Source organism: Melanerpes formicivorus, unplaced genomic scaffold, assembly GCF_026170545.1.
Source record: "Melanerpes formicivorus ecotype bairdi unplaced genomic scaffold, bMelFor1.0.p_v2 SCAF_135, whole genome shotgun sequence".
Lineage (NCBI taxonomy): Eukaryota > Metazoa > Chordata > Aves > Piciformes > Picidae > Melanerpes > Melanerpes formicivorus.
Genome location: NW_027142487.1, coordinates 115,926 through 143,795, shown reverse-complemented (window position 1 = coordinate 143,795; position 27,870 = coordinate 115,926). Strand labels below are relative to the sequence as shown.

The 27,870-nt window shown below is 54.8% G+C and overlaps 4 long non-coding RNA genes across 4 annotated transcripts; all 4 read left to right on the top strand.

Annotated features, from left to right (window-relative positions):
* The first annotated feature begins 1,225 nt into the window (after positions 1-1,225).
* LOC137456718 (uncharacterized) lies at positions 1,226-3,705 on the top strand. The gene is made up of 2 exons (XR_010991087.1): positions 1,226-1,598; positions 3,059-3,705. It is a non-coding gene; the product is annotated as an uncharacterized lncRNA (long non-coding RNA).
* A 1,660-nt stretch (positions 3,706-5,365) lies between these two features.
* On the top strand, positions 5,366-9,638 carry LOC137456749 (uncharacterized). The gene is made up of 3 exons (XR_010991100.1): positions 5,366-5,442; positions 7,708-7,786; positions 9,523-9,638. It is a non-coding gene; the product is annotated as an uncharacterized lncRNA (long non-coding RNA).
* A 621-nt stretch (positions 9,639-10,259) lies between these two features.
* Positions 10,260-12,724, top strand: LOC137456719 (uncharacterized). Its single transcript, XR_010991088.1, has 2 exons — positions 10,260-10,617; positions 12,078-12,724. It is a non-coding gene; the product is annotated as an uncharacterized lncRNA (long non-coding RNA).
* A 12,681-nt stretch (positions 12,725-25,405) lies between these two features.
* Positions 25,406-27,870, top strand: LOC137456722 (uncharacterized). Its single transcript, XR_010991090.1, has 2 exons — positions 25,406-25,763; positions 27,224-27,870. It is a non-coding gene; the product is annotated as an uncharacterized lncRNA (long non-coding RNA).

The window sequence follows — 27,870 nt, the reverse complement described above, 5'->3', positions numbered from 1 at the left end:
AGTGATGGTGACTCCACCACCTCCCTGGGCAGCACATTCCAAAGGCCAATCTCTCTTTCAACCTGCTCTATTCTATTCTATGAAGACCTTCTTCCTAACATCCAGGTTTAATTGGTGAGAGCAACAGACTTGGTTGCTGCCACCCGCTGCTAAGGGGTCTGAGTGGCCCCCAAATGGGGTTTGGAGGCAGGTAGAGGTTTCTTTTGGCAGGTGAAGGGGTTTTGTGGGCATCTAGAAGGGGTGTGGAGCCCCCTGAAAGGGTCTGGGATAGTGTCAGGGGGTTCTGGGCTGGTCCACCAGCGGGTCTGGGGACATTAGAAGCGTCTGGGGGTACCTAAAACGGAGCTGGGCGTATCAGATGGGGGGTTTGGATGCCTCCAAAGGGGTTTTGTGGGCATCTAAGTTGGGGAATCTGGGGGGGTCCTGAAGGAGTTGGGGGGTTCTCCTCAAGCTATGAGCAGACACACAGACAGTTGTTAAGGGACTTTCTTTGATCATTCCAGGTCTGGTGTGCTGGGACTGGCAGGATCTTCCTGAGCTGTCCACGTACAGTTTCTGTCGACACTCTTCAGCTCGTACATCCGGTTTGCTGACAGAGGGTGTGGGGTTTGTGGGGCCCGGCAGCGAGACTTTTCCAAAGAGGAGCTCTTAAGGGCAGCTCCAAGGTTAGGTTTGGAGTCTCCTGGAGTCGCACACAGAACGAGTCTCACGATTCCAGTGGTCTAATTTCATAGCTGCATTTTCTTCTCTCTGCCTAGGTGACAGGACGACCTCACTAATGAAGAGAGATAGCCTGAGCTCTGCAGGAACCTTGAACCCAAGCAGCCAGTGCCTTCTGTGAGTACAAGCTGTCCTTGCTCAACGTGGAACTAGTTGAGAGCTGAAGCCAGACCACACCATAATTCCCTCAGCTTCCTCTTCTGCACATTAAACAGTCCCAGTTCCTTCAGCCACTCCTCGTAAGGCTTGTTATCCAGACCCCTCACCGGCTTTGTGGCCCTTCTCTGGACTCACTCTCTCACAAGGGGTGTCCTGGGGAACACCACTTGTGCCCGGCCGGCCACCGGCTGGGTTTAACTCTGTTCCCCACCGCTCTCGGGGCCCGGCCATCCATCCTGTTCTGCTGTCCAGCAGTCCCTTTGAAAAACAATCCATCTGAAAAAAGAAGTAGCAGAGAAGGAAAGCTGAAGCTGCAAAGATTGCAGTCCCCTCAGTTCTTGTGGTACCCGCTGTGAGATCCTAAGCCACCTGAACTGAGCCGGTCAGGCAGCCAAGCTAGTGCAGCAGTGTCTTCTGGAGAGTTGATAGGAGCCAGTTCTGTGGGGTTTGTTGAAGTGAGTGGCCAGTCGTTCTACATGAACAATTGTCTTAGTGCTAGCAAGTAGGAGGCTCTGAAGTGTGGTACTTTGAATGCTCCATTCATACTTGCCCTTCAGGAGGAGCCAGCTCTTTCATTGAAGGATCTTCCTGAGGTGTCCAAGTACAATTTCTGTTGACACTTTTCAGCTCTTACATCCAGGTTGCTGACAGAGGATGTTGGGTTTGTGGGCGCTGGCAGCGACAGTTTTCCAAAGAGGAGCTCTAAGGCCAGCTGCAAGGTTAGGTTTGGATTCTCCTGGGGTGCCTGTGCTTGAAAGCCCCCCAGAGGCCGTGCAGAGTGGTGCTCGCAGTAGCTCTGTGCAAGTCTGCCATGGGCTCAGGAGGCCAGTATCTAGAGAGAGGGAAGGACAGAGACACTTCTAAGACAGTTTTAAAGAAATAATTATGAGAAGAGGCAAATTAATTCTGGGGACTCATGTGATATATCTGTTTAAGAGAAAAAAAAATGAAGGAGGTTTCTGACCATAACCAGGCTGACAAAGCACAGTAATGTGGTTTCCTATGGGATTCAACTCCTCCTGCATTGCACAGGACACTTCAACAGCTGTCCTGACAAGCTCTAAGTAATAAACTTAATCCACCCTGTGCAAGCAATGGGGCAAAAGGTTACAAAATCCATGTATGCAATTGAGACGTGTTACATTGGGACGCCCAGGATACAGCTCATCAAGCTCTCCTAGTTTTTAGACGCAAGATGGAAGAAGGAAGGGGGAAGACAGAGCAGAAGGTCTATTTAAATATGAAACTCCTAGGCTGAAAGAAAAGAAAAACATTTTAAAGAGCACTCAGTGAGACTCTGTCACCAGCATAGCTAATCACAGAATCACTGAGTGTTAGGGGTTGGAAGGGACCCCAAAATAGCATCCGGTCCAACCCCTGTGCCAGTGCAGGATCACCTGGGGCAGGTTTTGAATGTCTCCAGAGACTCCACTAACTCTCTGGGCAGCCTGCTCCAGGGCTCTGGCACACACAGTGAAAAGGTTTTCCCTTCTGTTCCTGTGGAACTTCCTCCTTTTATTCGTCGGACGCAGCGAAGCCGCTGGGTCGTGTTGCTGCGGCAAGGTGACCCACCCTGTAGTTGAGGGCCTGGGTCTGTGCCTTCATGGCAGCCTGTTCCCTTGGCACCCTGTCAGCTTAACAGCCCTGTACTCGGGGTCTGTGTGACGAGTTGTGGAGCCCTCCATCCCCCTTCTGTCCCCAGCAGCAGCCCAAGGTCCCTGTAAGCAGGGCTGGGGAGGCTGCTTTAGGCAGCTAACAGGAACCAACCTTGCCTGGCCCTTAGGGGGCTGAGGTCAGTCCCTGGGCTCCTGAAGAGGTGGTGTTGCGCTGCTGCCAGGAGGGCCGGCCCGTAGGTGGGGCACGGGCCAGAGCCTGTGGCTCTCTGTGGGGCTTTTTGGGAGTGCTGCTGAGGCCTCACTCTGTCCTGTTGGCATCCTTTGTCAGGGTAGCCAGATCCTAGGCCTGATGTCTATCGTTAGCTCAATCGCAGAATTTCCTCGTCTGCTGTTCCTGTCCGTAAATTTTTGCCAGTGCTTCTGTAATAAAAAGGTTTTTATTTCTCCTGTAACTTGCAAGCTGGTGACCTCCTTAGGAGCACCACTGTGTTGTTCACAAAGTTCTTTGCTGTTGCAAAGCTGGGAGAAGTGTGAGGTTCAGCTGATGAAGTTTCTCTCTTTAGAAGTGTCTGCTCAGCCGTCCTCTTCCTGGATCTCGGAGCTTTGTCTCTCCCTGTTTGCGGTGCCCCGACAAGGACTTGTGCCGACACATCCTCGGGAAGCTGAAACCACCAAAGGGTTTAATGGGTTTGAGACAAAATTCACCCAACTCCTTCTGCGGTGGTGTACGGGAAAGAGTCGGTAGGGGAAGCCGCAGGACAGCCTGCAGCAAAGCTCAGGACTTGTTCCCTCGCCTCTGCCTTCTGCACGTCTCCTCGTCGGCCGCCTGTAAGCGAGACGCTTCACCAGCTGGCTTGTTTGAATTCAGCAAAGTTATGGCATGGAAGTTATCTGGTAGGAGTCGTTGCTAAACAGATGTAGTTGAAGCTTTGTATCTTCCGTTCTCTCTACTAGTTATTCTAATCTTGCCCTGTTGGTTTAGCCCATCAGTTTTCATGTTCTCTTCATCTATTAGTAGCAGAAGAAAGGGCCCCTTGATTCCAGTATTTCTTGCTGTAGTTCAGAGGTAGAGTTGGCTTTCCCTCTGACCTTTTATACTTTTACTTTGTGTTAAGTGGAACCCAAAACTGAATAGGATACTTTGTGTAAAGCTTGAGCAGCCCTTAACTTTCGAATTATTATACTGCATGCACTAGTGCTTTGCAACATTCACAGGACTGTGGTGGTGTCAGATAGTTCACTTGCATTTAGTTCCTCAGGGGCCAGGCCTTCCTTTGGGCTGATAGTCTTGGCCAAAGCTGCAATGTTCAGTCCTTGCTGTGAAAGGCAGGAGGTGCTGGCTGGGCAGTTTGCTTTATTTTGTGCCTTTTTGGGGGTGAATCAAAGGGAGTGGGGGGATTGTGGGTGGGCTGGTCCTGCCACGTGGGGCAGGGGGCTGCTGCAGCAGAGGAGCAGGTGAGCGAGGGCTGGGGTCCCCCCCTAAAGTGCTGAAAATTCTCCGAGGGCACCACAATATCTTTAAAAGTGTAAGTACTGGGGTGAGGCGAGGCGGAGGCAAACCTCTGGTTTGCAGCTGGAGAGGGAGGGCTTGGAGTGACTGGTGCGTAAGAAAGCTTTGGAAACGACCCCTGTCTGCCCTCTCTGCTTCTAAAAGGCTTTTAGCATTGGAAACTAAAACCCACGTGGGGGCCTGGCTGCTGCCCACGCCCAGGGAGGTGCTCAGTGCTGCCACCCGGTGTGTAACGGCCGGCAGTGCAGCCGTACCGCGGCGTGTGCCGCCCCGGGGGAGCTCAATGCTGCCACCCTGTGCGTAATGGCCGGCAGTGCAGCCGTGCCGCGGCGTGTGCCGCCCCGTGGGAGCTCAATGCTGCCACCCTGTGCGTAATGGCCGGCAGTGCAGCCGTACCGCGGCGTATAGCGCCCCGTGGGAGCTCAGTGCTCAACCCTGTGTGTAATGGCCGGCAGTGCTGCCGTGCCGCGGCGTGTGCCGCCCCGGGGGAGCTAATTTCTGCAGCCTAACTGCGCTGAATGCTCGAAAATTCTTAGGGGGAGAGCGGAGAGCGGAGAGCTTGACTCGAGCGTCGCTATGGATCCGGCGCCTGCGCCCTAGCCCGGATCTGCTTCCCAGTCGCTTCCAGTTCTCTGCCAGTCCTTTGGTGGGAGGAAACTGTTGGGACCGGGAGGGCACCGGGAGGAGGCCATTACTGTGTAGTTTGGTAATACCGACGGCTGCAGCTGGTGCTGAGCTAAACAGAATGATCACAGAAGGCTTTTGCTCTGAAGCCAGAGCTGCCTGCTGGCGGAACGAACGTTTTTCTGACAGCTCTTGGAGGAACATTTCTGTACAGGTGTTCCCCAGGGCTCCTCAGCTGCTCAGAACTCAACGTGTTGTCTTGGAGGGGAATAAAACCCATGGAAAGCTGAGAGTGAGGTGACAACGCAGGCACCGCCCCCCCCGGCGTGTCACCGTCCCCCCAGCGTGGCACCGCCCCCTCAGCGTGTCACCGCCCCCTCAGCGTGTCACCGCCCCCCTCCAGCGTGTCACCGCCTCCCCCAGCGTGGCACCTCCCCCCCAGCGTATCACCGCCCCCCCCCAGCGTGGCACCGCCTCCCCCAGCGTGTCACCGCCCCCCTCCAGCGTGTCACCGCCCCCCTCCAGCGTGTCACCGCCCCCCTCCAGCGTGTCACCGCCCCCCTCCAGCGTGTCACCGCCCCCCTCCAGCGTGTCACCGCCCCCCTCCAGCGTGTCACCGCCCCCCTCCAGCGTGTCACCGCCCCCCCCAGCGTGGCACCGCCCCCGCCCAGCGTGTCACCGCCCCCCTCCAGCGTGTCACCGCCCCCCAGCCTGAACCCCACCCCCCAGCATGGCACCGCCCTCAACAACATGGCGCCAGATGCTTTCAGGGTTGTGGCTGGTAGTGGTTGCAGCTCTTCTGCTGTGTCCCAGGTCAGTGCCAGTCTCTGCTGCTTTGTGGGGTTTCTCTATAGCAGCCGCTGGAGGTGCGCGGGGCTTGGGGGGGGTGGCCACCGGCGGGGCAGCGCGGGGCTTTTGGGGGGGGGGGGGGGGGGGGCGTGTCCGGGCTTGGCCGGTGGGGCTCTGCCGGGGTGGCGGCTGCTGCCTCAACCGTACCCAGAGGCCCCGTGGGAGCTCAATGCTGCCACCCTGTGTGTAATGGCCGGCAGTGCAGCCGTGCCGCGGCGTGTGCCGCCCCGGGGGAGCTCAATGCTGCCACCCGGTGTGTAATGGCCGGCAGTGCAGCCGTACCGCGGCGTATAGCGCCCCGTGGGAGCTCAGTGCTCAACCCTGTGTGTAATGGCCGCAGTGCAGCCGTGCCGCGGCGTGTGCCGCCCCGTGGGAGCTAATTTCTGCAGCCTAACTGCGCCGAATGCTCGAAAATTCTTAAGGGAAGAGCGGAGAGCTTGACTCGAGTGTCGCTATGGATCCGGCGCCTGCGCCCTAGCCCGGCTCTGCTCGCGCCAGGGGGGCAGCGTCCCGGTGGTCGCTATGGATCCGGCGCCTGCGCCCTAGCCCGGCTCTGCTGGCGCCAGAGGGGCAGCGTCCCGGTGGTCGCTATGGATCCGGCGCCTGCGCCCTAGCCCGGCTCTGCTCGCGCCAGGGGGGCAGCGTCCCGGTGGTCGCTATGGATACGGCGCCTGCGCCCTAGCCCGGCTCTGCTCGCGCCAGGGGGGCAGCGTCCCGGTGGTCGCTATGGATACGGCGCCTGCGCCGCAGCGGGTCCGGTCCCGCGCACGCGCCCTCCTCGCGGGCTGCGCCCCGCTTTTCTGGCCGGGGGGGCGGGCACCGCGCTGAGCAGCTTTGGAGCCGGAGCGGTCGCGGAGAGCCCTGATTCGGCGCCTGACGCCGTTCTGTGCCCCAGGGTGCCTGCGAACCGCCGTCCTTTGGCGGGGCAAGGGGTCCTGGCGCATTCGGGGAGCTCGCAGTGCGGTTTCCGGTGTCGCTGCCGGCCCGGGACTCTCAGGTGTGTTCCTTCCGGCGTCTGAAGGTGGTCTGGGGCCATCGGCAGGGCTTTTGGGGGTGACGGAGGAGGTCTGGGGACACCTAAAATGGTCTGGGGATATGTAAAGTTTAGTGGGGCCATCTGAAAGGGTCAAGGGTCGTGGGGAGGCAGCTGGGCACCTCCGTCGGACCCTTTGGGAGGTCTCTGCAGGCTCCCGTGGGAGCTGGGGGTGTCTCGGGGTGGGTTTGGGTTTGGGTTTGTGCTGCAAACAGCGTTGATAATGACTTAGAGAAAGACACACAAGAGACTCAGTAAGTCTCTTGTATCGTGCTTCTATTCTGGCGCCTGACACAGGTAGGATCATGTCAAAAGAGCTGTGTGTCTTCAGAGAGGTTTGGGCAAACTTTTATACAAAAAGTTATCTGTCTATAATGACAGAGGTCCAGATGCTGCCTATCTATACAAAGCTTATCTATCTAAAAGAGCAGAAGTACACATATCATGCAGGTGTCCTTTATTGTATACAAAGGAGCATCTTGTCCAAGACTAACAGAAGTGAATCACTGACAAATCCTGTTATTCCTTCTCTATCCAAAGGCTGTCTGCCAACCCCTCTCCCCCTCCCTGCGTTCCAGCATTTCAGCTAACAAGCGGAAAATTCTTATCAACTCTGTGGTTCTGTTAATGAGACTTTTCTGTTCGTCAATTCCCCCCTTTCTCACAGCCAACAGTATATTCCTATACTATATTTTCTTAAGTCAAACTTTGGACCCAGGCTTTCTGAGCTATCTTTCCCATGCTGACACTTGTGGAAGTTACTCTCAGATGTAGTCACCCAGTCTGATGGCCCCCAAGTCCAATTCAATGAGGCTTCCCCAAATAAAGGGGTCCTCATTTGGCCTCGAGGAAGTTCAGTGCATATCCAACAGTTAGAGAGATTAGTTTGCAAAGCCAATTCTTGCCTAACGTGTAAGTACATATTGCCTTCCCATCCCTCAATTTCCTTGCTGTGCTGCAAAGATTTTGAGAGGAATTTCTAGGTATTAACTACAGCCAGGGCAATCCTTCAAGTGCCCTAGGAATGCGGTGAAAACCTTTTGGGAATTGTTCCTGCTCTGTTACTCCTCAAGCTATGAGGAGCTCTTCAGGGCAGCTCCAAGGTTAGGTTTGGATTCTCCTGGAGTCGCACACAGAACGAGTCTCACGATTCCAGTGGTCTAATTTCATAGCTGCATTTTCTTCTCTCTGCCTAGGTGACAGGACGACCTCACTAATGAAGAGAGATAGCCTGAGCTCTGCAGGAACCTTGAACCCAAGCAGCCAGTGCCTTCTGTGAGTACAAGCTGTCCTTGCTCAACGTGGAACTAGTTGAGAGCTGAAGCCAGACCATACCTTAATTCCCTCAGCTTCCTCTTCTGCAGATTAAACAGTCCCAGTTCCTTCAGCCACTCCTCGTAAGACTTGTTATCCAGACCCCTCACCAGCTTTGTGGCCCTTCTCTGGACTCACTCTCTCACAAGGGGTGTCCTGGGGAACACTACTTGTGCCCGGCCGGCCACCGGCTGGGTTTAACTCTGTTCCCCACCGCTCTCGGGGCCCAGCCATCCATCCTGTTCTGCTGTCCAGCAGTCCCTTTGAAAAAAAATCCATCTGAAAAAAGAAGTAGCAGAGAAGGAAAGCTGAAGCTGCAAAGATTGCAATCCCCTCAGTTCTGGTTGTAGCCAGGTGGAGGTTGGTCTCTTCTCCCAGGCAAGCAGCACCAGAGCAAGAGGGCACAGTCTCAAGCTGTGCCAGGGGAGGTTTAGGCTGAATGTTAGGAAGAGGTTTACAGCTTGGCCAAAGACTCTTCTGATCCCTGTCTTCTGGTCGTGACCAGCAGCGTGCACGGGTGGCCAAGAAGGCCACTGGCAACCTGGCCAATATCAGGATCAGAGTGGCCAGCAGGAGCAGGGAGGTCATTCTGCCCCTGCACTTGGCACTGGTTAGGGCACACCTTGAGTCCCGTGTCCAGTTCTGGGCCCCTCCGTTTAAGCAAGACGTTGAGTTGCTGGAAGGTGTCCGGAGAAGGGCAACCAAGCTGGGGAGGGGTTTGGAGCACAGGCCTGTGAGGAGAGGCTGAGGGAGCTGGGGTTGCTTAGCCTGGAGAAGAGGAGGCTCAGGGGAGACCTTCTTGCTTTCTACGACTCCCTGAAGGGAGGTTGTAGCCAGGTGGGGGTTGGTCTCTTCTTCCAGGCAAGCAGCACCAGAACAAGAGGACACAGTCTCAAGCTGTGCCAGGGGAGGTTTAGGCTAGAGGTTAGGAAGAGGTTCTGCACAGAGAGAGTGATTGCCCATTGGAATGGGCTGCCCAGGGAGGTGGTGGAGTCACCATCTTTGGAGGTGTTCAGGAGGAGACTGGATAGGGTGCTTGGTTGCATGGTTTAGTTGATTAGGTGGTGTTGGATGATAGGTTGGACACGATGATCTTGAAGGTCTCTTCCAACCTGGTCCGGTCCATTCCATCCCATTCCAATCAACTAAACCACGGCACTGAGTGCCTCATCCAGTCTCTTTCTAAACACTTCCAGTGATGGCGACTCCACCACCTCCCTGGGCAGCACATTCCAAAGGCCAATCTCTCTTTCAACCTGCTCTATTCTATTCTATGAAGACCTTCTTCCTAACATCCAGGTTTAATTGGTGAGAGCAACAGACTTGGTTGCTGCCACCCGCTGCTAAGGGGTCTGAGTGGCCCCCAAATGGGGTTTGGAGGCAGGTAGAGGTTTCTTTTGGCAGGTGAAGGGGTTTTGTGGGCATCTAGAAGGGGTGTGGAGCCCCCTGAAAGGGTCTGGGATAGTGTCAGGGGGTTCTGGGCTGGTCCACCAGCGGGTCTGGGGACATTAGAAGCGTCTGGGGGTACCTAAAACGGAGCTGGGCGTATCAGATGGGGGGTTTGGGTGCCTCCAAAGGGGTTTTGTGGGCATCTAAGTTGGGGAATCTGGGGGGGTCCTGAAGGAGTTGGGGGGTTCTCCTCAAGCTATGAGCAGACACACAGACAGTTGTTAAGGGACTTTCTTTGATCATTCCAGGTCTGGTGTGCTGGGACTGGCAGGATCTTCCTGAGCTGTCCACGTACAGTTTCTGTCGACACTCTTCAGCTCGTACATCCGGTTTGCTGACAGAGGGTGTGGGGTTTGTGGGGCCCGGCAGCGAGAGTTTTCCAAAGAGGAGCTCTTCAGGGCAGCTCCAAGGTTAGGTTTGGATTCTCCTGGAGTCGCACACAGAACGAGTCTCACGATTCCAGTGGTCTAATTTCATAGCTGCATTTTCTTCTCTCTGCCTAGGTGACAGGACGACCTCACTAATGAAGAGAGATAGCCTGAGCTCTGCAGGAACCTTGAACCCAAGCAGCCAGTGCCTTCTGTGAGTACAAGCTGTCCTTGTTCAACGTGGAACTAGTTGAGAGCTGAAGCCAGACCATACCTTAATTCCCTCAGCTTCCTCTTCTGCACATTAAACAGTCCCAGTTCCTTCAGCCACTCCTCGTAAGGCTTGTTATCCAGACCCCTCACCGGCTTTGTGGCCCTTCTCTGGACTCACTCTCTCACAAGGGGTGTCCTGGGGAACACCACTTGTGCCCGGCCGGCCACCGGCTGGGTTTAACTCTGTTCCCCACCGCTCTCGGGGCCCGGCCATCCATCCTGTTCTGCTGTCCAGCAGTCCCTTTGAAAAAAAATCCATCTGAAAAAAGAAGTAGCAGAGAAGGAAAGTTGAAGCTGCAAAGATTGCAGTCCCCTCAGTTCTTGTGGTACCCGCTGTGAGATCCTAAGCCACCTGAACTGAGCCGGTCAGGCAGCCAAGCTAGTGCAGCAGTGTCTTCTGGAGAGTTGATAGGAGCCAGTTCTGTGGGGTTTGTTGAAGTGACTGTCCAGTCGTTCTACATGAACAATTGTCTTAGTGCTAGCAAGCAGGAGGCTCTGAAGTGTGGTACTTTGAGAGCTCCATTCATACTTGCCCTTCAGGAGGAGCCAGCTCTTTCATTGAAGGATCTTCCTGAGGTGTCCAAGTACAATTTCCGTTGACACTTTTCAGCTCTTACATCCAGGTTGCTGACAGAGGATGTTGGGTTTGAGGGCCCTGGCAGCGACAGTTTTCCAAAGAGGAGCTCTAAGGCCAGCTGCAAGGTTAGGTTTGGATTCTCCTGGGGTGCCTGTGCTTGAAAGCCCCCCAGAGGCCGTGCAGAGTGGTGCTCGCAGTAGCTCTGTGCAAGTCTGCCATGGGCTCAGGAGGCCAGTATCTAGAGAGAGGGAAGGACAGAGACACTTCTAAGACAGTTTTAAAGAAATAATTATGAGAAGAGGCAAATTAATTCTGGGGACTCATGTGATATATCTGTTTAAGAGAAAAAAAAATGAAGGAGGTTTCTGACCATAACCAGGCTGACAAAGCACAGTAATGTGGTTTCCTATGGGATTCAACTCCTCCTGTATTGCACAGGACACTTCAACAGCTGTCCTGACAAGCTCTAAGTAATGAACTTAATCCACCCTGTGCAAGCAATGGGGCAAAAGGTTACAAAATCCATGTATGCAATTGAGACGTGTTACGTTGGGACGCCCAGGATACAGCTCATCAAGCTCTCCTAGTTTTTAGACGCAAGATGGAAGAAGGAAGGGGGAAGACAGAGCAGAAGGTCTATTTAAATATGAAACTCCTAGGCTGAAAGAAAAGAAAAACATTTTAAAGAGCACTCAGTGAGACTCTGTCACCAGCATAGCTAATCACAGAATCACTGAGTGTTAGGGGTTGGAAGGGACCCCAAAATAGCATCCGGTCCAACCCCTGTGCCAGTGCAGGATCACCTGGGGCAGGTTTTGAATGTCTCCAGAGACTCCACTAACTCTCTGGGCAGCCTGCTCCAGGGCTCTGGCACACACAGTGAAAAGGTTTTCCCTTCTGTTCCTGTGGAACTTCCTCCTTTTATTCGTCGGACGCAGCGAAGCCGCTGGGTCGTGTTGCTGCGGCAAGGTGACCCACCCTGTAGTTGAGGGCCTGGGTCTGTGCCTTCATGGCAGCCTGTTCCCTTGGCACCCTGTCAGCTTAACAGCCCTGTACTCGGGGTCTGTGTGACGAGTTGTGGAGCCCTCCATCCCCCTTCTGTCCCCAGCAGCAGCCCAAGGTCCCTGTAAGCAGGGCTGGGGAGGCTGCTTTAGGCAGCTAACAGGAACCAACCTTGCCTGGCCCTTAGGGGGCTGAGGTCAGTCCCTGGGCTCCTGAAGAGGTGGTGTTGCGCTGCTGCCAGGAGGGCCGGCCCGTAGGTGGGGCACGGGCCAGAGCCTGTGGCTCTCTGTGGGGCTTTTTGGGAGTGCTGCTGAGGCCTCACTCTGTCCTGTTGGCATCCTTTGTCAGGGTAGCCAGATCCTAGGCCTGATGTCTATCGTTAGCTCAATCGCAGAATTTCCTCGTCTGCTGTTCCTGTCCGTAAATTTTTGCCAGTGCTTCTGTAATAAAAAGGTTTTTATTTCTCCTGTAACTTGCAAGCTGGTGACCTCCTTAGGAGCACCACTGTGTTGTTCACAAAGTTCTTTGCTGTTGCAAAGCTGGGAGAAGTGTGAGGTTCAGCTGATGAAGTTTCTCTCTTTAGAAGTGTCTGCTCAGCCGTCCTCTTCCTGGATCTCGGAGCTTTGTCTCTCCCTGTTTGCGGTGCCCCGACAAGGACTTGTGCCGACACATCCTCGGGAAGCTGAAACCACCAAAGGGTTTAATGGGTTTGAGACAAAATTCACCCAACTCCTTCTGCGGTGGTGTATGGGAAAGAGTCGGTAGGGGAAGCCGCAGGACAGCCTGCAGCAAAGCTCAGGACTTGTTCCCTCGCCTCTGCCTTCTGCACGTCTCCTCGTCGGCCGCCTGTAAGCGAGACGCTTCACCAGCTGGCTTGTTTGAATTCAGCAAAGTTATGGCATGGAAGTTATCTGGTAGGAGTCGTTGCTAAACAGATGTAGTTGAAGCTTTGTATCTTCCGTTCTCTCTACTAGTTATTCTAATCTTGCCCTGTTGGTTTAGCCCATCAGTTTTCATGTTCTCTTCATCTATTAGTAGCAGAAGAAAGGGCCCCTTGATTCCAGTATTTCTTGCTGTAGTTCAGAGGTAGAGTTGGCTTTCCCTCTGACCTTTTATACTTTTACTTTGTGTTAAGTGGAACCCAAAACTGAATAGGATACTTTGTGTAAAGCTTGAGCAGCCCTTAACTTTCGAATTATTATACTGCATGCACTAGTGCTTTGCAACATTCACAGGACTGTGGTGGTGTCAGATAGTTCACTTGCATTTAGTTCCTCAGGGGCCAGGCCTTCCTTTGGGCTGATAGTCTTGGCCAAAGCTGCAATGTTCAGTCCTTGCTGTGAAAGGCAGGAGGTGCTGGCTGGGCAGTTTGCTTTATTTTGTGCCTTTTTGGGGGTGAATCAAAGGGAGTGGGGGGATTGTGGGTGGGCTGGTCCTGCCACGTGGGGCAGGGGGCTGCTGCAGCAGAGGAGCAGGTGAGCGAGGGCTGGGGTCCCCCCCTAAAGTGCTGAAAATTCTCCGAGGGCACCACAATATCTTTAAAAGTGTAAGTACTGGGGTGAGGCGAGGCGGAGGCAAACCTCTGGTTTGCAGCTGGAGAGGGAGGGCTTGGAGTGACTGGTGCGTAAGAAAGCTTTGGAAACGACCCCTGTCTGCCCTCTCTGCTTCTAAAAGGCTTTTAGCATTGGAAACTAAAACCCACGTGGGGGCCCGGCTGCTGCCCACGCCCAGGGAGGTGCTCAGTGCTGCCACCCGGTGTGTAACGGCCGGCAGTGCAGCCGTACCGCGGCGTGTGCCGCCCCGGGGGAGCTCAATGCTGCCACCCTGTGCGTAATGGCCGGCAGTGCAGCCGTGCCGCGGCGTGTGCCGCCCCGTGGGAGCTCAATGCTGCCACCCTGTGCGTAATGGCCGGCAGTGCAGCCGTACCGCGGCGTATAGCGCCCCGTGGGAGCTCAGTGCTCAACCCTGTGTGTAATGGCCGGCAGTGCTGCCGTGCCGCGGCGTGTGCCGCCCCGGGGGAGCTAATTTCTGCAGCCTAACTGCGCTGAATGCTCGAAAATTCTTAGGGGGAGAGCGGAGAGCGGAGAGCTTGACTCGAGCGTCGCTATGGATCCGGCGCCTGCGCCCTAGCCCGGATCTGCTTCCCAGTCGCTTCCAGTTCTCTGCCAGTCCTTTGGTGGGAGGAAACTGTTGGGACCGGGAGGGCACCGGGAGGAGGCCATTACTGTGTAGTTTGGTAATACCGACGGCTGCAGCTGGTGCTGAGCTAAACAGAATGATCACAGAAGGCTTTTGCTCTGAAGCCAGAGCTGCCTGCTGGCGGAACGAACGTTTTTCTGACAGCTCTTGGAGGAACATTTCTGTACAGGTGTTCCCCAGGGCTCCTCAGCTGCTCAGAACTCAACGTGTTGTCTTGGAGGGGAATAAAACCCATGGAAAGCTGAGAGTGAGGTGACAACGCAGGCACCGCCCCCCCCGGCGTGTCACCGTCCCCCCAGCGTGGCACCGCCCCCTCAGCGTGGCACCGCCCCCTCAGCGTGTCACCGCCCCCCTCCAGCGTGTCACCGCCTCCCCCAGCGTGGCACCTCCCCCCCAGCGTATCACCGCCCCCCCCAGCGTGGCACCGCCTCCCCCAGCGTGTCACCGCCCCCCTCCAGCGTGTCACCGCCCCCCTCCAGCGTGTCACCGCCCCCCTCCAGCGTGTCACCGCCCCCCTCCAGCGTGTCACCGCCCCCCTCCAGCGTGTCACCGCCCCCCCCAGCGTGTCACCGCCCCCCTCCAGCGTGTCACCGCCCCCCAGCCTGAACCCCACCCCCCAGCATGGCACCGCCCTCAACAACATGGCGCCAGATGCTTTCAGGGTTGTGGCTGGTAGAGGTTGCAGCTCTTCTGCTGTGTCCCAGGTCAGTGCCAGTCTCTGCTGCTTTGTGGGGTTTCTCTATAGCAGCCGCTGGAGGTGCGCGGGGCTTGGGGGGGTGGCCACCGGCGGGGCAGCGCGGGGCTTTTGGGGGGGGGGGGGGGCGTGTCCGGGCTTGGCCGGTGGGGCTCTGCCGGGGTGGCGGCTGCTGCCTCAACCGTACCCAGAGGCCCCGTGGGAGCTCAATGCTGCCACCCTGTGTGTAATGGCCGGCAGTGCAGCCGTGCCGCGGCGTGTGCCGCCCCGGGGGAGCTCAATGCTGCCACCCGGTGTGTAATGGCCGGCAGTGCAGCCGTACCGCGGCGTATAGCGCCCCGTGGGAGCTCAGTGCTCAACCCTGTGTGTAATGGCCGCAGTGCAGCCGTGCCGCGGCGTGTGCCGCCCCGTGGGAGCTAATTTCTGCAGCCTAACTGCGCCGAATGCTCGAAAATTCTTAAGGGAAGAGCGGAGAGCGGAGAGCTTGACTCGAGTGTCGCTATGGATCCGGCGCCTGCGCCCTAGCCCGGCTCTGCTCGCGCCAGGGGGGCAGCGTCCCGGTGGTCGCTATGGATCCGGCGCCTGCGCCCTAGCCCGGCTCTGCTGGCGCCAGAGGGGCAGCGTCCCGGTGGTCGCTATGGATCCGGCGCCTGCGCCCTAGCCCGGCTCTGCTCGCGCCAGGGGGGCAGCGTCCCGGTGGTCGCTATGGATACGGCGCCTGCGCCCTAGCCCGGCTCTGCTCGCGCCAGGGGGGCAGCGTCCCGGTGGTCGCTATGGATACGGCGCCTGCGCCGCAGCGGGTCCGGTCCCGCGCACGCGCCCTCCTCGCGGGCTGCGCCCCGCTTTTCTGGCCGGGGGGGCGGGCACCGCGCTGAGCAGCTTTGGAGCCGGAGCGGTCGCGGAGAGCCCTGATTCGGCGCCTGACGCCGTTCTGTGCCCCAGGGTGCCTGCGAACCGCCGTCCTTTGGCGGGGCAAGGGGTCCTGGCGCATTCGGGGAGCTCGCAGTGCGGTTTCCGGTGTCGCTGCCGGCCCGGGACTCTCAGGTGTGTTCCTTCCGGCGTCTGAAGGTGGTCTGGGGCCATCGGCAGGGCTTTTGGGGGTGACGGAGGAGGTCTGGGGACACCTAAAATGGTCTGGGGATATGTAAAGTTTAGTGGGGCCATCTGAAAGGGTCAAGGGTCGTGGGGAGGCAGCTGGGCACCTCCGTCGGACCCTTTGGGAGGTCTCTGCAGGCTCCCGTGGGAGCTGGGGGTGTCTCGGGGTGGGTTTGGGTTTGGGTTTGTGCTGCAAACAGCGTTGATAATGACTTAGAGAAAGACACACAAGAGACTCAGTAAGTCTCTTGTATCGTGCTTCTATTCTGGCGCCTGACACAGGTAGGATCATGTCAAAAGAGCTGTGTGTCTTCAGAGAGGTTTGGGCAAACTTTTATACAAAAAGTTATCTGTCTATAATGACAGAGGTCCAGATGCTGCCTATCTATACAAAGCTTATCTATCTAAAAGAGCAGAAGTACACATATCATGCAGGTGTCCTTTATTGTATACAAAGGAGCATCTTGTCCAAGACTAACAGAAGTGAATCACTGACAAATCCTGTTATTCCTTCTCTATCCAAAGGCTGTCTGCCAACCCCTCTCCCCCTCCCTGCGTTCCAGCATTTCAGCTAACAAGCGGAAAATTCTTATCAACTCTGTGGTTCTGTTAATGAGACTTTTCTGTTCGTCAATTCCCCCCTTTCTCACAGCCAACAGTATATTCCTATACTATATTTTCTTAAGTCAAACTTTGGACCCAGGCTTTCTGAGCTATCTTTCCCATGCTGACACTTGTGGAAGTTACTCTCAGATGTAGTCACCCAGTCTGATGGCCCCCAAGTCCAATTCAATGAGGCTTCCCCAAATAAAGGGGTCCTCATTTGGCCTCGAGGAAGTTCAGTGCATATCCAACAGTTAGAGAGATTAGTTTGCAAAGCCAATTCTTGCCTAACGTGTAAGTACATATTGCCTTCCCATCCCTCAATTTCCTTGCTGTGCTGCAAAGATTTTGAGAGGAATTTCTAGGTATTAACTACAGCCAGGGCAATCCTTCAAGTGCCCTAGGAATGCGGTGAAAACCTTTTGGGAATTGTTCCTGCTCTGTTACTCCTCAAGCTATGAGGAGCTCTTCAGGGCAGCTCCAAGGTTAGGTTTGGATTCTCCTGGAGTCGCACACAGAACGAGTCTCACGATTCCAGTGGTCTAATTTCATAGCTGCATTTTCTTCTCTCTGCCTAGGTGACAGGACGACCTCACTAATGAAGAGAGATAGCCTGAGCTCTGCAGGAACCTTGAACCCAAGCAGCCAGTGCCTTCTGTGAGTACAAGCTGTCCTTGCTCAACGTGGAACTAGTTGAGAGCTGAAGCCAGACCATACCTTAATTCCCTCAGCTTCCTCTTCTGCAGATTAAACAGTCCCAGTTCCTTCAGCCACTCCTCGTAAGACTTGTTATCCAGACCCCTCACCGGCTTTGTGGCCCTTCTCTGGACTCACTCTCTCACAAGGGGTGTCCTGGGGAACACTACTTGTGCCCGGCCGGCCACCGGCTGGGTTTAACTCTGTTCCCCACCGCTCTCGGGGCCCAGCCATCCATCCTGTTCTGCTGTCCAGCAGTCCCTTTGAAAAAAAATCCATCTGAAAAAAGAAGTAGCAGAGAAGGAAAGCTGAAGCTGCAAAGATTGCAATCCCCTCAGTTCTGGTTGTAGCCAGGTGGGGGTTGGTCTCTTCTCCCAGGCAAGCAGCACCAGAGCAAGAGGGCACAGTCTCAAGCTGTGCCAGGGGAGGTTTAGGTTGAATGTTAGGAAGAGGTTTACAGCTTGGCCAAAGACTCTTCTGATCCCTGTCTTCTGGTCGTGACCAGCAGCGTGCACGGGTGGCCAAGAAGGCCACTGGCAACCTGGCCAATATCAGGATCAGAGTGGCCAGCAGGAGCAGGGAGGTCATTCTGCCCCTGCACTTGGCACTGGTTAGGGCACACCTTGAGTCCCGTGTCCAGTTCTGGGCCCCTCCGTTTAAGCAAGACGTTGAGTTGCTGGAAGGTGTCCGGAGAAGGGCAACCAAGCTGGGGAGGGGTTTGGAGCACAGGCCTGTGAGGAGAGGCTGAGGGAGCTGGGGTTGCTTAGCCTGGAGAAGAGGAGGCTCAGGGGAGACCTTCTTGCTTTCTACGACTCCCTGAAGGGAGGTTGTAGCCAGGTGGGGGTTGGTCTCTTCTTCCAGGCAAGCAGCACCAGAACAAGAGGACACAGTCTCAAGCTGTGCCAGGGGAGGTTTAGGCTAGAGGTTAGGAAGAGGTTCTGCACAGAGAGAGTGATTGCCCATTGGAATGGGCTGCCCAGGGAGGTGGTGGAGTCACCATCTTTGGAGGTGTTCAGGAGGAGACTGGATAGGGTGCTTGGTTGCATGGTTTAGTTGATTAGGTGGTGTTGGATGATAGGTTGGACACGATGATCTTGAAGGTCTCTTCCAACCTGGTCCGGTCCATTCCATTCCAATCAACTAAACCACGGCACTGAGTGCCTCATCCAGTCTCTTTCTAAACACTTCCAGTGATGGTGACTCCACCACCTCCCTGGGCAGCACATTCCAAAGGCCAATCTCTCTTTCAACCTGCTCTATTCTATTCTATGAAGACCTTCTTCCTAACATCCAGGTTTAATTGGTGAGAGCAACAGACTTGGTTGCTGCCACCCGCTGCTAAGGGGTCTGAGTGGCCCCCAAATGGGGTTTGGAGGCAGGTAGAGGTTTCTTTTGGCAGGTGAAGGGGTTTTGTGGGCATCTAGAAGGGGTGTGGAGCCCCCTGAAAGGGTCTGGGATAGTGTCAGGGGGTTCTGGGCTGGTCCACCAGCGGGTCTGGGGACATTAGAAGCGTCTGGGGGTACCTAAAACGGAGCTGGGCGTATCAGATGGGGGGTTTGGGTGCCTCCAAAGGGGTTTTGTGGGCATCTAAGTTGGGGAATCTGGGGGGGTCCTGAAGGAGTTGGGGGGTTCTCCTCAAGCTATGAGCAGACACACAGACAGTTGTTAACGGACTTTCTTTGATCATTCCAGGTCTGGTGTGCTGGGACTGGCAGGATCTTCCTGAGCTGTCCACGTACAGTTTCTGTCGACACTCTTCAGCTCGTACATCCGGTTTGCTGACAGAGGGTGTGGGGTTTGTGGGGCCCGGCAGCGAGACTTTTCCAAAGAGGAGCTCTTAAGGGCAGCTCCAAGGTTAGGTTTGGAGTCTCCTGGAGTCGCACACAGAACGAGTCTCACGATTCCAGTGGTCTAATTTCATAGCTGCATTTTCTTCTCTCTGCCTAGGTGACAGGACGACCTCACTAATGAAGAGAGATAGCCTGAGCTCTGCAGGAACCTTGAACCCAAGCAGCCAGTGCCTTCTGTGAGTACAAGCTGTCCTTGCTCAACGTGGAACTAGTTGAGAGCTGAAGCCAGACCACACCATAATTCCCTCAGCTTCCTCTTCTGCACATTAAACAGTCCCAGTTCCTTCAGCCACTCCTCGTAAGGCTTGTTATCCAGACCCCTCACCGGCTTTGTGGCCCTTCTCTGGACTCACTCTCTCACAAGGGGTGTCCTGGGGAACACCACTTGTGCCCGGCCGGCCACCGGCTGGGTTTAACTCTGTTCCCCACCGCTCTCGGGGCCCAGCCATCCATCCTGTTCTGCTGTCCAGCAGTCCCTTTGAAAAAAAATCCATCTGAAAAAAGAAGTAGCAGAGAAGGAAAGCTGAAGCTGCAAAGATTGCAATCCCCTCAGTTCTGGTTGTAACCAGGTGGGGGTTGGTCTCTTCTCCCAGGCAAGCAGCACCAGAGCAAGAGGGCACAGTCTCAAGCTGTGCCAGGGGAGGTTTAGGCTGAATGTTAGGAAGAGGTTTACAGCTTGGCCAAAGACTCTTCTGATCCCTGTCTTCTGGTCGTGACCAGCAGCGTGCACGGGTGGCCAAGAAGGCCACTGGCAACCTGGCCAATATCAGGATCAGAGTGGCCAGCAGGAGCAGGGAGGTCATTCTGCCCCTGCACTTGGCACTGGTTAGGGCACACCTTGAGTCCCGTGTCCAGTTCTGGGCCCCTCCGTTTAAGCAAGACGTTGAGTTGCTGGAAGGTGTCCGGAGAAGGGCAACCAAGCTGGGGAGGGGTTTGGAGCACAGGCCTGTGAGGAGAGGCTGAGGGAGCTGGGGTTGCTTAGCCTGGAGAAGAGGAGGCTCAGGGGAGACCTTCTTGCTTTCTACGACTCCCTGAAGGGAGGTTGTAGCCAGGTGGGGGTTGGTCTCTTCTTCCAGGCAAGCAGCACCAGAACAAGAGGACACAGTCTCAAGCTGTGCCAGGGGAGGTTTAGGCTAGAGGTTAGGAAGAGGTTCTGCACAGAGAGAGTGATTGCCCATTGGAATGGGCTGCCCAGGGAGGTGGTGGAGTCACCATCTTTGGAGGTGTTCAGGAGGAGACTGGATAGGGTGCTTGGTTGCATGGTTTAGTTGATTAGGTGGTGTTGGATGATAGGTTGGACACGATGATCTTGAAGGTCTCTTCCAACCTGGTCCGGTCCATTCCATTCCAATCAACTAAACCACGGCACTGAGTGCCTCATCCAGTCTCTTTCTAAACACTTCCAGTGATGGTGACTCCACCACCTCCCTGGGCAGCACATTCCAAAGGCCAATCTCTCTTTCAACCTGCTCTATTCTATTCTATGAAGACCTTCTTCCTAACATCCAGGTTTAATTGGTGAGAGCAACAGACTTGGTTGCTGCCACCCGCTGCTAAGGGGTCTGAGTGGCCCCCAAATGGGGTTTGGAGGCAGGTAGAGGTTTCTTTTGGCAGGTGAAGGGGTTTTGTGGGCATCTAGAAGGGGTGTGGAGCCCCCTGAAAGGGTCTGGGATAGTGTCAGGGGGTTCTGGGCTGGTCCACCAGCGGGTCTGGGGACATTAGAAGCGTCTGGGGGTACCTAAAACGGAGCTGGGCGTATCAGATGGGGGGTTTGGGTGCCTCCAAAGGGGTTTTGTGGGCATCTAAGTTGGGGAATCTGGGGGGGTCCTGAAGGAGTTGGGGGGTTCTCCTCAAGCTATGAGCAGACACACAGACAGTTGTTAACGGACTTTCTTTGATCATTCCAGGTCTGGTGTGCTGGGACTGGCAGGATCTTCCTGAGCTGTCCACGTACAGTTTCTGTCGACACTCTTCAGCTCGTACATCCGGTTTGCTGACAGAGGGTGTGGGGTTTGTGGGGCCCGGCAGCGAGACTTTTCCAAAGAGGAGCTCTTAAGGGCAGCTCCAAGGTTAGGTTTGGAGTCTCCTGGAGTCGCACACAGAACGAGTCTCACGATTCCAGTGGTCTAATTTCATAGCTGCATTTTCTTCTCTCTGCCTAGGTGACAGGACGACCTCACTAATGAAGAGAGATAGCCTGAGCTCTGCAGGAACCTTGAACCCAAGCAGCCAGTGCCTTCTGTGAGTACAAGCTGTCCTTGCTCAACGTGGAACTAGTTGAGAGCTGAAGCCAGACCACACCATAATTCCCTCAGCTTCCTCTTCTGCACATTAAACAGTCCCAGTTCCTTCAGCCACTCCTCGTAAGGCTTGTTATCCAGACCCCTCACCGGCTTTGTGGCCCTTCTCTGGACTCACTCTCTCACAAGGGGTGTCCTGGGGAACACCACTTGTGCCCGGCCGGCCACCGGCTGGGTTTAACTCTGTTCCCCACCGCTCTCGGGGCCCAGCCATCCATCCTGTTCTGCTGTCCAGCAGTCCCTTTGAAAAAAAATCCATCTGAAAAAAGAAGTAGCAGAGAAGGAAAGCTGAAGCTGCAAAGATTGCAATCCCCTCAGTTCTGGTTGTAGCCAGGTGGGGGTTGGTCTCTTCTCCCAGGCAAGCAGCACCAGAGCAAGAGGGCACAGTCTCAAGCTGTGCCAGGGGAGGTTTAGGCTGAATGTTAGGAAGAGGTTTACAGCTTGGCCAAAGACTCTTCTGATCCCTGTCTTCTGGTCGTGACCAGCAGCGTGCACGGGTGGCCAAGAAGGCCACTGGCAACCTGGCCAATATCAGGATCAGAGTGGCCAGCAGGAGCAGGGAGGTCATTCTGCCCCTGCACTTGGCACTGGTTAGGGCACACCTTGAGTCCCGTGTCCAGTTCTGGGCCCCTCCGTTTAAGCAAGACGTTGAGTTGCTGGAAGGTGTCCGGAGAAGGGCAACAAAGCTGGGGAGGGGTTTGGAGCACAGGCCTGTGAGGAGAGGCTGAGGGAGCTGGGGTTGCTTAGCCTGGAGAAGAGGAGGCTCAGGGGAGACCTTCTTGCTTTCTACGACTCCCTGAAGGGAGGTTGTAGCCAGGTGGGGGTTGGTCTCTTCTTCCAGGCAAGCAGCACCAGAACAAGAGGACACAGTCTCAAGCTGTGCCAGGGGAGGTTTAGGCTAGAGGTTAGGAAGAGGTTCTGCACAGAGAGAGTGATTGCCCATTGGAATGGGCTGCCCAGGGAGGTGGTGGAGTCACCATCTTTGGAGGTGTTCAGGAGGAGACTGGATAGGGTGCTTGGTTGCATGGTTTAGTTGATTAGGTGGTGTTGGATGATAGGTTGGACACGATGATCTTGAAGGTCTCTTCCAACCTGGTCCGGTCCATTCCATTCCAATCAACTAAACCACGGCACTGAGTGCCTCATCCAGTCTCTTTCTAAACACTTCCAGTGATGGTGACTCCACCACCTCCCTGGGCAGCACATTCCAAAGGCCAATCTCTCTTTCAACCTGCTCTATTCTATTCTATGAAGACCTTCTTCCTAACATCCAGGTTTAATTGGTGAGAGCAACAGACTTGGTTGCTGCCACCCGCTGCTAAGGGGTCTGAGTGGCCCCCAAATGGGGTTTGGAGGCAGGTAGAGGTTTCTTTTGGCAGGTGAAGGGGTTTTGTGGGCATCTAGAAGGGGTGTGGAGCCCCCTGAAAGGGTCTGGGATAGTGTCAGGGGGTTCTGGGCTGGTCTACCAGCGGGTCTGGGGACATTAGAAGCGTCTGGGGGTACCTAAAACGGAGCTGGGCGTATCAGATGGGGGGTTTGGGTGCCTCCAAAGGGGTTTTGTGGGCATCTAAGTTGGGGAATCTGGGGGGGTCCTGAAGGAGTTGGGGGGTTCTCCTCAAGCTATGAGCAGACACACAGACAGTTGTTAACGGACTTTCTTTGATCATTCCAGGTCTGGTGTGCTGGGACTGGCAGGATCTTCCTGAGCTGTCCACGTACAGTTTCTGTCGACACTCTTCAGCTCGTACATCCGGTTTGCTGACAGAGGGTGTGGGGTTTGTGGGGCCCGGCAGCGAGACTTTTCCAAAGAGGAGCTCTTAAGGGCAGCTCCAAGGTTAGGTTTGGAGTCTCCTGGAGTCGCACACAGAACGAGTCTCACGATTCCAGTGGTCTAATTTCATAGCTGCATTTTCTTCTCTCTGCCTAGGTGACAGGACGACCTCACTAATGAAGAGAGATAGCCTGAGCTCTGCAGGAACCTTGAACCCAAGCAGCCAGTGCCTTCTGTGAGTACAAGCTGTCCTTGCTCAACGTGGAACTAGTTGAGAGCTGAAGCCAGACCACACCATAATTCCCTCAGCTTCCTCTTCTGCACATTAAACAGTCCCAGTTCCTTCAGCCACTCCTCGTAAGGCTTGTTATCCAGACCCCTCACCGGCTTTGTGGCCCTTCTCTGGACTCACTCTCTCACAAGGGGTGTCCTGGGGAACACCACTTGTGCCCGGCCGGCCACCGGCTGGGTTTAACTCTGTTCCCCACCGCTCTCGGGGCCCAGCCATCCATCCTGTTCTGCTGTCCAGCAGTCCCTTTGAAAAAAAATCCATCTGAAAAAAGAAGTAGCAGAGAAGGAAAGCTGAAGCTGCAAAGATTGCAATCCCCTCAGTTCTGGTTGTAGCCAGGTGGGGGTTGGTCTCTTCTCCCAGGCAAGCAGCACCAGAGCAAGAGGGCACAGTCTCAAGCTGTGCCAGGGGAGGTTTAGGCTGAATGTTAGGAAGAGGTTTACAGCTTGGCCAAAGACTCTTCTGATCCCTGTCTTCTGGTCGTGACCAGCAGCGTGCACGGGTGGCCAAGAAGGCCACTGGCAACCTGGCCAATATCAGGATCAGAGTGGCCAGCAGGAGCAGGGAGGTCATTCTGCCCCTGCACTTGGCACTGGTTAGGGCACACCTTGAGTCCCGTGTCCAGTTCTGGGCCCCTCCGTTTAAGCAAGATGTTGAGTTGCTGGAAGGTGTCCGGAGAAGGGCAACAAAGCTGGGGAGGGGTTTGGAGCACAGGCCTGTGAGGAGAGGCTGAGGGAGCTGGGGTTGCTTAGCCTGGAGAAGAGGAGGCTCAGGGGAGACCTTCTTGCTTTCTACGACTCCCTGAAGGGAGGTTGTAGCCAGGTGGGGGTTGGTCTCTTCTTCCAGGCAAGCAGCACCAGAACAAGAGGACACAGTCTCAAGCTGTGCCAGGGGAGGTTTAGGCTAGAGGTTAGGAAGAGGTTCTGCACAGAGAGAGTGATTGCCCATTGGAATGGGCTGCCCAGGGAGGTGGTGGAGTCACCATCTTTGGAGGTGTTCAGGAGGAGACTGGATAGGGTGCTTGGTTGCATGGTTTAGTTGATTAGGTGGTGTTGGATGATAGGTTGGACACGATGATCTTGAAGGTCTCTTCCAACCTGGTCCGGTCCATTCCATTCCAATCAACTAAACCACGGCACTGAGTGCCTCATCCAGTCTCTTTCTAAACACTTCCAGTGATGGTGACTCCACCACCTCCCTGGGCAGCACATTCCAAAGGCCAATCTCTCTTTCAACCTGCTCTATTCTATTCTATGAAGACCTTCTTCCTAACATCCAGGTTTAATTGGTGAGAGCAACAGACTTGGTTGCTGCCACCCGCTGCTAAGGGGTCTGAGTGGCCCCCAAATGGGGTTTGGAGGCAGGTAGAGGTTTCTTTTGGCAGGTGAAGGGGTTTTGTGGGCATCTAGAAGGGGTGTGGAGCCCCCTGAAAGGGTCTGGGATAGTGTCAGGGGGTTCTGGGCTGGTCCACCAGCGGGTCTGGGGACATTAGAAGCGTCTGGGGGTACCTAAAACGGAGCTGGGCGTATCAGATGGGGGGTTTGGGTGCCTCCAAAGGGGTTTTGTGGGCATCTAAGTTGGGGAATCTGGGGGGGTCCTGAAGGAGTTGGGGGGTTCTCCTCAAGCTATGAGCAGACACACAGACAGTTGTTAAGGGACTTTCTTTGATCATTCCAGGTCTGGTGTGCTGGGACTGGCAGGATCTTCCTGAGCTGTCCACGTACAGTTTCTGTCGACACTCTTCAGCTCGTACATCCGGTTTGCTGACAGAGGGTGTGGGGTTTGTGGGGCCCGGCAGCGAGAGTTTTCCAAAGAGGAGCTCTTCAGGGCAGCTCCAAGGTTAGGTTTGGATTCTCCTGGAGTCGCACACAGAACGAGTCTCACGATTCCAGTGGTCTAATTTCATAGCTGCATTTTCTTCTCTCTGCCTAGGTGACAGGACGACCTCACTAATGAAGAGAGATAGCCTGAGCTCTGCAGGAACCTTGAACCCAAGCAGCCAGTGCCTTCTGTGAGTACAAGCTGTCCTTGTTCAACGTGGAACTAGTTGAGAGCTGAAGCCAGACCATACCTTAATTCCCTCAGCTTCCTCTTCTGCACATTAAACAGTCCCAGTTCCTTCAGCCACTCCTCGTAAGGCTTGTTATCCAGACCCCTCACCGGCTTTGTGGCCCTTCTCTGGACTCACTCTCTCACAAGGGGTGTCCTGGGGAACACCACTTGTGCCCGGCCGGCCACCGGCTGGGTTTAACTCTGTTCCCCACCGCTCTCGGGGCCCGGCCATCCATCCTGTTCTGCTGTCCAGCAGTCCCTTTGAAAAAAAATCCATCTGAAAAAAGAAGTAGCAGAGAAGGAAAGTTGAAGCTGCAAAGATTGCAGTCCCCTCAGTTCTTGTGGTACCCGCTGTGAGATCCTAAGCCACCTGAACTGAGCCGGTCAGGCAGCCAAGCTAGTGCAGCAGTGTCTTCTGGAGAGTTGATAGGAGCCAGTTCTGTGGGGTTTGTTGAAGTGACTGTCCAGTCGTTCTACATGAACAATTGTCTTAGTGCTAGCAAGCAGGAGGCTCTGAAGTGTGGTACTTTGAGAGCTCCATTCATACTTGCCCTTCAGGAGGAGCCAGCTCTTTCATTGAAGGATCTTCCTGAGGTGTCCAAGTACAATTTCCGTTGACACTTTTCAGCTCTTACATCCAGGTTGCTGACAGAGGATGTTGGGTTTGAGGGCCCTGGCAGCGACAGTTTTCCAAAGAGGAGCTCTAAGGCCAGCTGCAAGGTTAGGTTTGGATTCTCCTGGGGTGCCTGTGCTTGAAAGCCCCCCAGAGGCCGTGCAGAGTGGTGCTCGCAGTAGCTCTGTGCAAGTCTGCCATGGGCTCAGGAGGCCAGTATCTAGAGAGAGGGAAGGACAGAGACACTTCTAAGACAGTTTTAAAGAAATAATTATGAGAAGAGGCAAATTAATTCTGGGGACTCATGTGATATATCTGTTTAAGAGAAAAAAAAATGAAGGAGGTTTCTGACCATAACCAGGCTGACAAAGCACAGTAATGTGGTTTCCTATGGGATTCAACTCCTCCTGTATTGCACAGGACACTTCAACAGCTGTCCTGACAAGCTCTAAGTAATGAACTTAATCCACCCTGTGCAAGCAATGGGGCAAAAGGTTACAAAATCCATGTATGCAATTGAGACGTGTTACGTTGGGACGCCCAGGATACAGCTCATCAAGCTCTCCTAGTTTTTAGACGCAAGATGGAAGAAGGAAGGGGGAAGACAGAGCAGAAGGTCTATTTAAATATGAAACTCCTAGGCTGAAAGAAAAGAAAAACATTTTAAAGAGCACTCAGTGAGACTCTGTCACCAGCATAGCTAATCACAGAATCACTGAGTGTTAGGGGTTGGAAGGGACCCCAAAATAGCATCCGGTCCAACCCCTGTGCCAGTGCAGGATCACCTGGGGCAGGTTTTGAATGTCTCCAGAGACTCCACTAACTCTCTGGGCAGCCTGCTCCAGGGCTCTGGCACACACAGTGAAAAGGTTTTCCCTTCTGTTCCTGTGGAACTTCCTCCTTTTATTCGTCGGACGCAGCGAAGCCGCTGGGTCGTGTTGCTGCGGCAAGGTGACCCACCCTGTAGTTGAGGGCCTGGGTCTGTGCCTTCATGGCAGCCTGTTCCCTTGGCACCCTGTCAGCTTAACAGCCCTGTACTCGGGGTCTGTGTGACGAGTTGTGGAGCCCTCCATCCCCCTTCTGTCCCCAGCAGCAGCCCAAGGTCCCTGTAAGCAGGGCTGGGGAGGCTGCTTTAGGCAGCTAACAGGAACCAACCTTGCCTGGCCCTTAGGGGGCTGAGGTCAGTCCCTGGGCTCCTGAAGAGGTGGTGTTGCGCTGCTGCCAGGAGGGCCGGCCCGTAGGTGGGGCACGGGCCAGAGCCTGTGGCTCTCTGTGGGGCTTTTTGGGAGTGCTGCTGAGGCCTCACTCTGTCCTGTTGGCATCCTTTGTCAGGGTAGCCAGATCCTAGGCCTGATGTCTATCGTTAGCTCAATCGCAGAATTTCCTCGTCTGCTGTTCCTGTCCGTAAATTTTTGCCAGTGCTTCTGTAATAAAAAGGTTTTTATTTCTCCTGTAACTTGCAAGCTGGTGACCTCCTTAGGAGCACCACTGTGTTGTTCACAAAGTTCTTTGCTGTTGCAAAGCTGGGAGAAGTGTGAGGTTCAGCTGATGAAGTTTCTCTCTTTAGAAGTGTCTGCTCAGCCGTCCTCTTCCTGGATCTCGGAGCTTTGTCTCTCCCTGTTTGCGGTGCCCCGACAAGGACTTGTGCCGACACATCCTCGGGAAGCTGAAACCACCAAAGGGTTTAATGGGTTTGAGACAAAATTCACCCAACTCCTTCTGCGGTGGTGTACGGGAAAGAGTCGGTAGGGGAAGCCGCAGGACAGCCTGCAGCAAAGCTCAGGACTTGTTCCCTCGCCTCTGCCTTCTGCACGTCTCCTCGTCGGCCGCCTGTAAGCGAGACGCTTCACCAGCTGGCTTGTTTGAATTCAGCAAAGTTATGGCATGGAAGTTATCTGGTAGGAGTCGTTGCTAAACAGATGTAGTTGAAGCTTTGTATCTTCCGTTCTCTCTACTAGTTATTCTAATCTTGCCCTGTTGGTTTAGCCCATCAGTTTTCATGTTCTCTTCATCTATTAGTAGCAGAAGAAAGGGCCCCTTGATTCCAGTATTTCTTGCTGTAGTTCAGAGGTAGAGTTGGCTTTCCCTCTGACCTTTTATACTTTTACTTTGTGTTAAGTGGAACCCAAAACTGAATAGGATACTTTGTGTAAAGCTTGAGCAGCCCTTAACTTTCGAATTATTATACTGCATGCACTAGTGCTTTGCAACATT